The following is a 14,980-nucleotide window of genomic DNA, read 5'->3' as shown; positions in this document are numbered from 1 at the left end:
TCTCTTTGCCTCTTAAATAATAAATAAATGGAAATTCAAAAGATCAATTTCAAATGGCATCTAAGTTGAAATCTCAAGGGCAATTCATGAAACCTCTAAAACAACTCCAGGAGAGTATCTTTATGAAACTAGGATGAGCAACACTTAAACAGGTTACAAAACCAATACCAATAAAGGAAAATTTTTATAACCAATCTAAAGCTATGGATTTAATAAAATATTAAAGTGTTAGTGTACAAAATGAGAGAAAACATGTGCAAGATATTTTTTCAGGAAATGTCTCATAATAAGGACATACAAAAGACTATTAAAAATAAGTAACAGTTGACATCCCAAAGAAAAATGGGCAAGAGGATTTAGCAAAATATCAAAATATAATCAAATGACCTCAGAACAACATGAACAGATGTTCTGCCTTTCTAATCACACACACAAAAAAGGCAAAATCAAACCAGAACTGCTACAGTGCAAAAAGACGGACAATCCCAAACATCAGTAAGAATGAAAAGCAACTCATTCTCATATAATGCTGGTGGGAGCATGATTTCATCTCACAATATAACTATATTGCAAAATCACTTAGCAGTATCTATTAAAACTAAAATTAGGGCTAAGTGTTGTGCAGCTGGTTAAGCTGCCGCTTAACATCCCAGTTTCCACACTGGAATTTTGGCTATTCCATTTCTGACTGAACTTCCTGCTAATCATCTGGAAAAGCAGCAGCTGATGACCCAGTCCTTCTGTTCTTGCCACCCATCTGGGAGATTTTGACAGAGTTCTGGGCTCCTGGCTTCGGCCTGGCTAAGTTCCGGCCTTTAAAGGCATTTGGAGAGTGAACAAGTAAATGGATAATCTCTCTCTCTCTTTTTCTGTTTTTTTTTTTTCTTTTTTATCACTTTGCTTTGATACAAATAAATCTCCTTACAAAAAAAAAAAAACTCTACCCTGGGCTTAGTATGGTAGCCTAGTGGCTAACGTCCTCACCTTCCATGTGCTAGCATCCTATGTGGGCACCAGTTCAAGCCCCAGATGCCCCACTTCCCATCCAGCTCCCTGCTTGTGGCCTGGGAAAGCGGTCGAGGATGGCCCAAAGCTTTAGGACCCTGCACCCATGTGGGAGACCTGGAATAAGTTTCTGGCTCCTAGTTTCAGATTGGCTTAACACCGGCTGTTGCGGCCACTTGGAGAGTGAATCAGTGGATAGAAGATCTTCCTCTCTGTCCCTCCTCCTCTGTGTATATCAGACTTTCCAATAAAAGTAAACAGATCTTTAAAAATATTATATGTACCCAATAGAAATACAAACATAATCAAAACACATGTTCAAAACAGCAATATTCATAGGAGCCCAATGCTGGAAAAGCTCAAAAAACTGACTACAATAAAATGGGCAAGTGACTTTGTAGGAGATTCATATCACTTAATATCAAAGACAATGAGTAGGGACCAAGCCTACAGAAAATAGATGAACTGCATGACTACAATGCAGAGCAACAGAAGTCTGACACAAAAAGTATATGATACAATTACATCTAAGTAAAATTCTAATAAAACTTATTTATGGCACCAGAAGTCAACATAGTAGTTACCCTTGCAAGAACATAATGATTGGCAGGGGACATAAAAGAGCCATCAGTGATGCTATTGCACAGATATATGCAGTTTGCAAATCAGATAACTTGTGTACTTTTCTATGTGAAGTTATACTTCCACAGTTTAACAGAATACATAATTATAAACTGCCACAGCGCCAGGCCCCTCAATAACGTTTTTTTTTTTTTTTTTTTTAATATTATTTACACAACTGAGAGGGAAGCATGCCCATGCGGGCCTCTGACTAGGGTGCAGAGACTCAGGTATGGAGGAAGGAAGGTAGGACAAATATTTCAGTTTTCGTTTTTGTTCTCCTGTGGCCATAGGAAACAAGGGGCAGACAGCCACTCCTTGCTGCCAAACTACATCAGTACCCTGCTGGCCTAGAGGAGCTGACCATCATGTCCCCTGTGTGCCTCTGGACATGCTGTTCACTGCACAGGCATCAGCAACCGAGGAGGCCCAGTCCCCATACATGCACTCCAAGGCTGGACAACACATCCTGTGATTTTCCCTATGTTGAGGGTCCAAGTCCAGCAGTCCAAACCTTGACTAGTGTGACCTCAGATTTGTCTCTTATGTGCAATAGCCAGTGCAGGGTCAGGTATGGTCTGTCACCCCCACCAGCCAATGCACATATCAGTGGATGCAGGCTCCCTGGTCAGTTCTACCTCAGTCCCATATGTCACATGAACTGATGGATGTTGTGGCCCAGCCTAATCACCTGCCACAAACCTGATTCTTAGGCATACCAGTAGGTGTCATAGCCTAGTACCCAATCATCCTCACCAGGCCCACTCCAGCCCCAGCCCCAGTTTTGTGCATATTAGCCTCTGCTGTGGCCTAGTCTGGCCCCATCCACATACCATCCAACTCTTTTGCACACCCATGGGTACTGCGGCTTAGTTTAGCCTGACCTGCCCCCAGATCCAGCCCACATGTATGCTGAGGGGTGACAGCATTTCATCCAACCTGACCCACCTCCCAGTCCTAGTTCTCACACTCACCTAGCTGGGGAGTGTCCACCAGGCTAGTCTGCAGTACCCATTGTTGAGTCCTAGGAGTAGAGACTGGCCATGTCATTCTGGGTAGCTACACTTGACAGCACATATGAGATCTGTTGCTGGGGGCAGGTCTGGTAGGGGAGCTTGGGGAACTCCCAGGTAGGCACAACTCTCACTGAGTATGAGAGCCACAACTAGGAGTAGGCTAGACCAGGCTGAACTGCAGCACCCATTGGCATATATGTGAGCTGGGTTTGGGGTTGGGATGGGCAGGGTCAAGCCAAGGCGCAAACTGGCATGAGAGCCAGGATAGAATACAGGCTAGGCTAGATTGGACTGCATTCTCATGAGGGCTGATGGTAGGCTAGGCTAAGCTAGGCTATTGTAGGCACTAACTATAGCTAGGACTGGGGGTGGGCTGGACTGAGCCAGGCTGTAGCAATAGCTGGCAAATGCCAGGATTTAGTGTAAGTCATGTTAGGATGGACCACAGTACCCCCTGGCAGGCTCAAATCCATGGCTGGAAGCATTCTGGTAGGGGAACTTCAAGGACTCCCCTGATGAGCTGCCACTTCCATGGGTGAGCGTGAGACCTGGGTCTGGGGGTGGGCCAGCCTGGGGACAGGCCAGGATGAGCCAGGCTGCTCCTCTTGCTGTTGTATATGACAGCCAAAACAAATGTGGGCCAGCTGGGCTAGGCCGCACCACTCCCTGGCATATGCCAGGACTGGGAGTAAGTGAGGTCTAGCTGTCACCAATGGTGCTACAGCCTAGCCCTGCCTGACCCACATCCATTCTGGCCTTCACAAGTACCAGCAGATGCTGGAGCTTAGCCTAGTCTGATCCACCCCCCAGGCCCAGCCCACACACATGCTCATAGGTGCTGTAGCCTTGCCCAGCCTGGTCTACCCTCAGCCATGGCTCTTACATTCTCTGGTGGGATCTGCAGCCCAGGAGTGGAATCCCCAGAGTACCCCTACCAGGCCAGTTCCCAGCCCCTGTTCTTGCATGTGCTGGCAGGTACTTCAACTCAGCCTGGAATGGCCCATCTGCAGTCTCAGCTTTCAGTGGTAGGTGTTGTAGTGCAGCCCAGCCAGGCATGGCTCTCATCCTGTCCTGGCTCTCATGCATGTCAGCAAGTGCTAAAACCTGGTCCAGCCTGGTCTGTCCCCTGACCTGGGCCACACAAACACTGGTGAATGCTACAGAACTGCCTAGACTGGCCTGTCCCCAGCTTTGGTTCTTATGTTTCCCAGCAGGAGCTATGGCCCAGCAGGGGAGTTTCCCAAGATCCCCCACCTGGTATGCTTCCAGCCCCAGACCTTACGCAGGTCACAGGGGACAGTGGCAATGGTTGGCATGGCCTGCCCCAGTCCCAGGCCTTGCATGTTCTGGCAGGTGCTTAATCCTGGCCAGGCCTTCTCCCAGTGCCAGCCTCCCAGGAATGTCAGGTAGGTTCCTGTCAGATGAGTTCTGTGGTCCAGCCTGGCCCAGCCTGTCACCACTCCCAGTTTTCTGTGCAAAGGGGCAGGTGCTGCAATCTCACAGAGGAGAGAGCAAAAGTCGCCTGCAGAATCTGCCACCAGTTCTATTCTGGTGGATGTTGCAGTCCAGCCTGACATAGCCCACCCCTGTTCTGACACAGTTGCCCCTGGCAACTACTGTGGCCTAGCTCAGCCAGGCAGTCCCCCAGCTTTTGCATGTACCAGGGGCCAGTAGATGATGTGATTTAGTCCAGCCCAGGTCTCCCATGTGGATTGGTGCCCTGGCCTGATCCAGACATGCCCTCCAGATCACCACCTCCACAAATCAGTTCCCTCACCTGTGAGTGCAGTGACCCAGCCCATGGAGGACACCAGAAGTCATCCCTTTCCTGTCAAACACACCCTCAGTCACTCTGACTCCAATCAGTTCCCAGACCCTTTTCCCTGGGGCAAATGCACCCAGGTGGCACGTCCTGGCCTGGAGCTCTCTCCTTCCCTACTGATCTTTAAAAAAAAAAAAAAAAAAAAGCAGCAGCAGCAACAGGAACAATGCTGCATACTTGTATAATTAATACAAATCTGGCATTAACCAGGCTCAGAATAACACCAGCTACTGGCTACTTTCCTTCCTGCAGTGTAACCCTTGTATAGGTACAAGGCAATCTAGGCAGTTGGGGAAGTCATTGAATAAGCAATTTTAATTTCACTTTCCTTTTCCTCAATCTTTTTTATAACTTGCAAATAAACTGTATGCTATTAGGCAGTCATGTCTTCAGTTTCCCACTTACTCACCAACTTACAAACTTAACTGTATCCACTCTTACACCTCTTTTCCTCCAGTCTCAGAGGTAGCTGCATCCCCTTACTGGCCCACAATTATTTCTATATGTGTGATCCAGACCCGCTCTTTCTACTCTCCTAAATTTATATAATTATTCCTAATTGTTTCCTTCTCATTCCAGACAGGCTGTCTATCCTAGCTTTACTTGTCCAGCTAACTGCAACCCCTTCCCAAATTTACTACAGTGTAGCTTCTATTTTAATAATCTCAATAAAATTGTTTTTTTAAAGATTTTTTTTTATTGAAAAGTCAGACATACAGAGAGGAGGAGAGACAGAGAGGAAGATCTTCCGTCTACTAATTCACTCCCTAAATGGCTGCAATGGCCAGAGCTGAGCTGATCTGAAGCCAGGAGCCAGGAGCCTCTTCTGAGTCTCCCACATGGGTGCAGGGTCTCAAAACTTTGGGCCATCCTTGACTGCTCTTTCAGGCCACAAGCAGGGAGCTGAATGGGAAGTGGGGCTGCCAGGATTAGAACCGGCGTCTATATGAGATCCTGGCACATGTGAGGCTAGGACTTTGGCCACTAGGCTACTACAGCAGGCCCAATAAAATTGTACTTACTACTGACCATATTAAAGTCACTAATGATGAACTGATACTTTTTAATTTATCTCTTTGTAAAACATTCATGGAAAGAATAAATATCATATTTCCCTTCCCTCACTGCTCAGGCCCACCCAAGATTCCCAAGTAGAAGCTAACAGGAACGTCAGTTCTACAAACTGCAGTCCTACTACAAGCTTCAGCTTAAAATAAGGCTTTTCCCAAGTATCTCGACCAGAACCGTCGGCATCCACCTTGATTTCTACCAATACCCTGAAAAAAGAACCTAGCCATGTTACACCTAGAGAACTGTAAGTTAATAATGAAGTATTGTTTAGGCCATTAACTTTATAGTGATTTATTACACAGTGGTAGAAAACCAATAACCATTATTCCATTTTCTTATAAGACATTGTTCTCCCAGATTTTCACTTATCTCTTAATGTTTCTTCCTAATCTCCTGGCTGTTAAATACAGCTTCCTGTAGGATTGCTAATCCTATACATTCTCTGTAGACAATGCTATGTATGTTCACGGAGCTTACACTACCTAGATTTCCAGATCAAACCTTTCTGCTCATCTGGAAACCACTACTGAAGGTTTTCTCTTTCGAACGATCTACAGAATTTTCTCCCATAAATACGCTGGCATCTTTATTCTCAGTTGACTTTTCTCCATTTAATGATGCCACCATGCAGGCATTCAAGTCAGGAGTTTGGACTCCCCCCCTCATCTTGACGGACAGGTCTAATTGGTCACTAACACATGTTAATTCTGTTTCCTAAATCTCTGTTTGACATCCCTTTGTCTTCATTCAGAAGCAGTGTACTACCACACTTGAACTGCAGCAGCTCTGTGGCTTTCATACTATCGCTAGTAACCACTAAAACACAGTCTTGTTATGTTATACTTTTTCTAAAACGATTTCATGACTTTTGCAATGCAGAGAGGATAAAAAATAAATTTAACTCTTCTGCCTGTAATTCTTTTCCCCAGACACACTAAGTCCGTAGAAGATCCCTGGAGGACTCTATTATTTTGCCATCACACTCCTGTGCAAATATTTCCTTCAGCCTATATATCTTTCTCCTTTTTTTCCTAATAAAAAATTGTATTTACTTAGCAGTATTCATAATGTCAAAACTGCAACTTTTTTTTTTGGCAATTACAGAGTGGAATTTAGTTAAAAGAACAATTATTTCATATAAGATGCATCAAAGACAACTGAAATATAGAACTACTTTGTGCTGTGCACCAACAAGAACCTGCTTTAAATTTCCATGCCCATTTACAACCCCCATATTGTCCCTGGCAAGGTTAGTGGCTATTGAAAATATTACCAAGACAGGGTTTTCTCAGACACATTCAGTAGTGTATTCACTATACAAAAAAAGACACTGTACAGTTCAAAAACAGCCTTACATGTTTTTGTTTAAAAGGAGTGAGTTGTGTCCTGGGGGAGGGGGGGCGGGGAGGTGTCAAATGCTTTATAGACAAGAAAAAAAAAACTGCCAGAACCAACTTATTCATCATCATCTTCATCTTCCTTCTTTTCTTGCTCTTTTCAGCCTTGACAACTCCCTTTTTGGCTGCATCGGGTTTTCCTTTAGCTCAGTATGCAAAATATCCTTATTGTACTTCTTTTTTAAAATTTTATTTAAGATTTATTCAATTTTATTACAAAATCGGATATAAGGAGAGGAGGGGACATAGAAGAAGCTCTTCCGTCCGATGATTCACTCCCCAAGTGAGCGCAACGGCCAGTGCTGTGCCGATCTGGAGCCAGGAGCCAGGAAATTCTCCCAGGTCTCCCATGCAGTGCAGGGTCCCAAGGCTTTGGGCCGTCCTCCACTGCTTTCCCAGGCCACAGGCAGGGAGCTGGATGGGAATCAGAGCTGCCGGGATTAGAAACGGTGTCCATATGGGATCCTGGCGTGTTCGAGGCGAGGACTTTAGCCACTAGGCCACAGCGCTGGCCCTCTTTTTGTACTTCTTCGGGTTGGTAGCCTTCTTCATGTAAGGCTGCTTGTCATTGGCAGCAATGTTATTCCACATCTGTCCCAGTTTCTTTTCAATGTCACCAGTGGAGAGGTCAGGATGCTCCCCTCTGATTTATAAATGGTACTCACAACAGAACAAGAAAAAGCCCAAAGGAGGCCTCTTGCATACACTGGGATCCTTGAACTTCTTTTCTGTCTCCCCTTTTAGGAGGGATATAGGTTTTCATCTCTCCTGCATTATGAGCCTTCTCTGCCTTTGCCATGTAATCCACTTCTTCGAGCACTTCCTAGAAAACTCTGACAAGTTGATGGAAGCATCTGGGTGCTGCTTCTGGTGTTCCTCCAGGCAGTTTACACTAACAATGCATCTGATGGCATTTTGCCTCTCAGTTCCTCAGGATCTCCTTTTGCATGGTTAGTTATTTTTCCTCCGCAAGGCACAGAGCCGCCCAGTGCCTATCCAGAACTCATTTGCTTCAGTGCTGTCTCTATGGAGCTCAATGCACTGCAATCAACTTTTTATCTCTTCATAACCTATTTCTATTCATCAGTTAGAACTCAGCTCAGTTTCTTTCACACTTTCCCTAACCACATGAGCAGAATTTGTCATACCCTCCTTCAGGCACTTCTGTAATACACATATATCTTCAGTATCAAAGTCTCCATACTTTACCGTTAATGATTTTTTTTAAAACATACCTACCTTTCCTAGAGTAATTCCAGCATTGGAATTTAATTCTTTTTTATAACCCAGGCACTCGCCTGATACAGAGATGTCCAAAAAGCATTTGTTGACCAAGTCAAATGTGAGATTTTGCCTCAACTTACAGAGGATAAGAGCACTTCTGTAAGTTAACACCAGAAAAGAAATTTTCTTACTAGTAAATACATTTTAAAAACACTTTACATAATGATGGCATGCAAAATGTTTAACGAATGGATTTCATGCAATTCAATAAAATTAATTTATCCTTTCTGCTATTATAGAATGTTTCCAAGTTTTTACTCTTGTTTAAACAGATTGTTCAAGTGAGCCATATTTCTATAGAAATTACTGGATTGAAAGGCATAGCACCATTTAAACATTCAAACAAATTGTTTAAGAAAGTTTGCAACAGCTTATATGGCACCAGAAATGAACTTAATATGTGAAAACAATGGATGGGTACTGTTATAAAACAAAGAATAGCAGTGTTCCTATTGTGATGACATATCTACTGCTCTTTTGATATGCCATATAGGAGATTAAGTCCCTTTCTGCAGCCTCATATATTTGTCACTCTTTATCATAACTTTCTGTGGTATTGAGGTAGAAAAAAATTAATACACAAATGGCTTAAGTTTGGACAGACTTTTTCAAATCATGACATATAAGATACCAGTGTTATAGTACAGCAGTTTAAACCACCACCTGCAATATCGCCATCACATGTGGGCACCAGTTTGAGACCTTGGCTGCTCCATTTTCAATACAGCTCCCTGCAATGCGCCTTGAAAAATGGCCAAGAACAGTCCAAATGTTTGGCAGCCTACATGGACTGTGGGAGACTTGGAAGAAGCCCTGGGCCCCGACTTAAGAACAGTTCTGGCCATTACAGCCCTTTGGGGGAATGAAACAGCAATTGGGAGAGATTTCTCTTTCTCTTTCTTTCTCTTTCCCTCTCTCCTGTAACTCTGCCTTTCCAATAAATACATATCTTCTAAAATTTATACATATAAAGGGTCTGCCACCACGGCACAGTAGGCTAAGCTTCTACCTGTGGTGTCAGCATCCCAGATGGGGGCTGATTTGCGTCCTGGTTTCTCCACTTATAATGCAGCTCCCAGCTAATGGCCTGAAAAGGCAATGGAAGATTGGTCAAGTCCTTGGGCCCCTGCACCCATGTGGGAGACTCCTCCTGGTTCCTGGCTTCAGATCAGCTCAGTCCTGGCTATTGCAACCATTTGGGGAATGAGCCGACAGATGGAAGATCTCTCTCTTTCTCTCTCTATTTGTGTCTATCCATATCTCCTTAGAGTAACTATGCCTACAAAATAATTTTTTAAAACTTTAACAATTATGCATATAAATGAATGCATGTGTGTATATTCCATATATACTTACATATCATAGGAGGAAAAAAAACCTGAATTCATCTATGTTCTGTTTCCAGACTTTAATTGTAATTTTATAATGAAAACTAATATTATATATATATATATTTTTCATGTATTTGTATTCAGCTTTGGTATGAAAATACTAAATAGATACTTCTACATAAAAAGTTTTATGCATTATAAATGTATAACTTATGCCAAATTCTGGCTTCAGACCACCTGAGCTCTAGATGTTGCAACCATTTGCAAAGTGAACCAGAATATGGAGGCTTGCTCACTTGCTTGCTGTCTCTGATCTTTGCCTTTAAATAAATAAATCCTTAATTTTTTTAAGATTTATTTTATTTTTATTGGAAAGGCAGATATACAAAGAGGAGAGACAGAAAGGAAGATCTTCCATCCGGTGATTCACTCCCCAAGTGAGCACAACAGCAGATGCTATGCCAATCCGAAGCCAGGAGCCTCTTCCGGGTCTCCCACGCGGGTGCAGGGTCCCAAAGCTTTGGGCAGTCCTCTACTGCTTTCCCGGGCCACAGGCAGGGAGCTGGATGGGAAGCGGGGCCACCAGGATTAGAACCGGTGCCCATATGGGATCCCGGGCGTGTTCGAGGTGAGGACCTTAACCATTGCACCATCACGCCGGGACCTAAATTTTTTTTTTAAAGGCAGCATGTAAGAGTCTTTCATCCCTTAGTTCATTCCTTAGATGGTCCCAACTGCCAGGTTTGGGCCAGATCAAAGCCAGCAGCCAAGGAACTCTATCTGGGTCTGCCATATAGGTTCAGGAACACAAGCACACGGCCACTATCTGCTGTCTTTCTAGGTATGTTAGCAGGAAGCTAGATGAACTTGCACTCTGAGATGGGATACTGGTATCATGAGTGGCAGTTTAACTCACTATACCACAATGCAGCCTCAATGTCCTATCTTTAACAGACCATTAAAAAATTTTTTTTGAAAGGCAGGGAGACAGACTGAGAGATCGTCTATTGATTGTTCATTCTTCAAATGCCTACAATAGCCAGGATTGGGCCAGGTTAAATCCAGGAGCTTCCTAGGATATACTTTAGCAAGTAGCACTGGGACTCCAACCAGGCACCCTGACATGAGATGCAGGCATCTCAAGAGACATCTTAAACAACTTCCGCTAAATGTCCTGTACAGACCTTTGTACTACATAGCATAATCTCCCCCTTTGGTTAAATATTAATTTTCCTACTCTAAGGGTCGGTGCAATAGCTCAATGGCTAATCCTCCACCTCCACGTGTGACATTCCATATGGATGCCAATTTGTGTCACCGCTGCTCCACTTCCTCCCCAGCTCCCTGCTTTGGCCTGGGAAAGCAGTGGAGGCTGGCCCAAAGGCTTGGGAGCCTGCACCTGCCTAACAGACTTGGTTAGCTAGCTTTGAATCTGCTCAGCTCCAGCTGTTAGGCCATTTGGGGAGTGAAGCAGCAGATGGAAGATCTTTCTCTCTGTCTCTCCTTCTCTCTGTAAGGCTGCTTTTCCAATAAAAATAAATTTTAAAAATTTCCTATTCTTATCATGGTAACTCATAATAATCCTCTGGAGATTGGAGAAAATAAAGAATAAATTTAGAAAATATAATTAAGATTTATATGAGCCATTGCATTATCCCTTGAAAGTATCCTAAATTTTCAGCTATTATAATGAAATCATTATTCTGAAGGCCAATGTATTATTTCCCAAACTTTAGAAAGGCAAACCCTACCCATTTACCTTTTAAGCCATTTTTCAAATCCCCTGACAGTTTCACATTAAAAAAAAATATATATATACATACATATATATATATATATGCCTGGCATGGTGGCCTAGTGGCTGAAGTCCTTGCCTTGAATGAACCAGGAACCCCTTGGGCGCCGATTCTAATACCGGCAGCTCCATTTCCTATCCAGCTCCCTGCTTGTGGCCTGGGAAAAAAGTTGAGGACGACCTAAAGCCTTAGAACCCTGTACCTGCATGGGAGATCTGCAAGAAGTTCCTGGCTCCTGGCTTTGGATTGGCATAGCAACGGTCATCGTGGTCACCTGGGGAGTGAATCATCAGATCAAAGATCTTCCTCTCAGTCTCTTCTCTCTCTGTATATCTGACTTTCTAATAAAAATAAATAATTCTTTTAAAAAATGTCTAAAAGTTGCCTTCCTGGTCCTGGAACCAAGAAGCAAAACTCAAGTAACAGGTCTTAGAAGTATCATCAGTTTTCACTTTCAGCTTCTATCCCCCACAGTTTTAGTCATGGCTTTACACATTTTTCCCAAGAGCTTTCCAATTGTCTGATGAGCATTTCCATCTACAAGCTTCATCACATCATTCATCATTATCTACAGTACACGATACAAACAGTTAAACTCTAGCATTTAGAGTTACCCCATCCAATCCCAACCTAAATTCTAAGGCTGCATTATCCCACTTCTTCAGGCAAACTGGTCTACTCACAGTCTGGAATCTTGGTGACGTTTCAAATCCCATACGGAATGTCCTCCAAATTCCTTGTTTATCTAAATCTCTCCTTCTTGAGAGCCTGACACAAACCCTATGTCCTAATATTTTAGCATCTATCTATCCCATATATCTATTGCTTTTGATTTGCACTTACATTTTATGGTAAAAGTATGTTAACTCCCCAGCTAGAACTCTAAGCTAACTGATAGAAGACATTGCAACTTTTATTTTTTTCTTTAGACTTGGAAGAGTATCTTGCATAGAGCTTAGTAATAACAGCAGCCAACATTTATGGAGCATGTTACGCAGTGCTAGAAACAAGGCTAAGCCTTTTCATGTATTAATTAAATTAAAACATACAATAAATCTAGAGGATAATTATCATTGTTGGTCCAAAACTGGGAGCCAGAAGCTTCTTCCAGGTGTAGGGACGCAAGGACCAGGGCACTCCTCCACTGCTTTCCCATGCCATTAGCAGGGAAATGGATATGTAGAGAAGCCGGGATATGAATCAGGGCCCAAACAGGACACCAGTCACATAGGCAGAGGATTAGCCTGATGAGCCACTGCATCAGCTACTGATGTACAGTCATCTTTTGGCTAGTAACTCACACAAACAAGTCTTCGTACCCTACTTAATCCATACATCCTAGGAGAGAGAGCCTGAACTTCCAAAGTATGGAAAGAGGAGAAACTGTGATTCAGCAACTTGTCTTTCTCTTACTGACGCAAAGCTTTTATGAGATAACCTTTGCCTGAAAACAAGAGATAAGCTCTAGCCAAAGAATTCCAAATTCCACTGACAGGCAAGAGCTAGAGTAGACTAAAATCGCATGACTGTCTTCAGAAAGATGACTCATCAAGAGAACTGGCTAGAGAGCAAGGCTAGTACAGGCCTGAGACAAAGGGAAAAACCTTTTTTTACCATGACCTTTAGCAGCCAGTAGTTAATGGGTTCTGAATGGACTGATGAGTCATGGGGTCGCCAGAATGAAGAGCAATAGCCAGTACTCGGGTAGCCTTTGGATCCTAGTGTCTAAGATCTAACAGTGTCTGTGTAGTATGAAGGACTAAAAGTCACAGGGGATCAGATTTTACCCAAATCCACCTTTATTATCGCACTTGATGTGAAAGCTCTGTGCCATGAATAGCTAGTACAGAAGTCATCTTCATCTACACACATCACTCAGTGTACCAGCAGGGTAGTCAGAGAGACTAGTGGACACTGAAATCTAGTTCATGTTCTTCTCACTAAACTCCTGAAGCAGTGGAGAGCTGTGCTTGCTTGGAGAAAGGGAGGCTTTTTCTGAAATTCAACAGGAATCATATGAACAGGTGACAGCACAAAAGATGACTGCTGGAATCCCCAACAGCCACAACTGTGGAAACCCAGACTCAGAGATAAGAGAGTTTACCAAGTAGTGAATCCAAGACTAGATGGATTCAAATTTTCTAACTCATTAGAAATGCTTTAGCATGCTTTTTCAACCAGGTATACTAAATGTTTCCAAAAGTGCAGTTTTAAGAAGACTATCTCTGTCTTGTGTTGCATACTGGTATTCTCAACACCCTCTTCCAAACACAGGATTTTAGCGTAGTTCTGTTCTAAAGTCATAGCTGTTACCTTCTCGAAGAAGCTGAGAATAGCAGGGCTGATGTTGTGGTGTAGCAGGTTGGGACGCCTACAGTGCCAGCATCTCATGTGGACAGCAGTTTGAAACCCAGCTGCCCCACTTCTGATCCAGTTCCTTGCTGATATACCAGGGAAAGTAATGGAGAAAGTTTCAAGGGCTTAAGCCCCTGCACCTATGTGGGAGACCTGCAAGCATCTCCAGCTTTCTGGCTTCAGCCTTGCTGTAGCCATTTGGGAGCCAACCAGTGGATGAGATCTCTCTCTCTCTCTGTTTATCCTTCCAACACACCCTCTCTCTAACTCTGTCTTTCAAACAGATAAATCTTTTAAAAATAAAAGAAATAGATATACTTGCCTCCCAAGAGGGATCCTTTAGATGGATATCCTATCATTCTCGGAAAAACAAATTAGACCACTTGGTCTAATGCTAATTTGCTAATTTTGATGTCACCATCATGACATCATAACAATATATAAGGTCATTGTCTTTATTATGCAAAGTGATAAGTGGAAAGGAAATGGAATACAAAATCTAATTACAAGGGCCAGCATGGTAGCGTAGCAAGTTAAACCCCATCTGTGGTGGTGCCATCATCCCAAAGGGTTGTCCATGTTCTGGCTGCTCCACTTCCAGTCCAGCTCCCTGATAATGGCCTGGGAAAGCAGAGATGGATGGCCCAAGACTTTGCACCCTGCACCCATATGGGAGACCCAAAAGAAGATCCTGGTGTGAACCAGTGCAAAAAGTTCTCTTTCTGTCTCTTCCTCTTTCTGTGTGTAACTCTTTCAAGTGAAATAAGTAAATAAATAAATAGATTAATAATAATAATATAATTATTCTCCATAATATAGTTCTATGGGTATGGGGTTCCTCCATCCCCATCTTCCACACCATTTTCCCCCAAATTATCACAGTAGTATAATCCCTTAGTAATAGTTACAAGTTTAACTTTTTGCTACTTGAATGTATTATGGCATGGAAGGTAGAGGCAAAGGTTGAAAACCTAGAGTCATTTTCTAAAGGTATATACAAATGTTTCATTGGGAGTCCAATATTTATTTGGGAGTAGAGACAAATATTGCATCACATCTTTATTCCAGGTATGTAGTCTCCACCACATAGTTCATCTATGAGAATATATGCACATACTTAATTACCCATATCTTTTTATTTTGTACTTTGCATGAAGGCACTGTATCTTTTTTTAAAAAAAATTCTAATTATATCAATACAAATACTAGTACTAATACTTATTGGCTCTCTGGCTGTGACAACAATTTTTATTGAGCTCATACTATCTGCTGTAACATGTAT

General features: G+C 43.0%; 1 protein-coding gene and 1 pseudogene across 3 annotated transcripts in view; both read right to left on the bottom strand.

Annotated features, from left to right (window-relative positions):
• Positions 1-14,980, bottom strand: part of CPEB3 (cytoplasmic polyadenylation element binding protein 3) — a 218,268-nt gene that overhangs the window by 171,395 nt on the left and 31,893 nt on the right. The gene's annotated exons all lie outside the window — the stretch shown is intronic.
• The window catches only part of LOC121149809, a 39,966-nt pseudogene continuing 31,976 nt past the window's right edge, over positions 6,991-14,980 (bottom strand).

Source organism: Ochotona curzoniae, unplaced genomic scaffold (genome assembly GCF_017591425.1).
Source record: "Ochotona curzoniae isolate NIBS_2020 unplaced genomic scaffold, NIBS_Ocur_1.0 scaffold_4763, whole genome shotgun sequence".
Taxonomy (NCBI): Eukaryota; Metazoa; Chordata; class Mammalia; order Lagomorpha; family Ochotonidae; genus Ochotona; species Ochotona curzoniae.
Note: the sequence above shows the minus strand (reverse complement) of the source record. Positions and strands in the feature narration are given on the sequence as shown.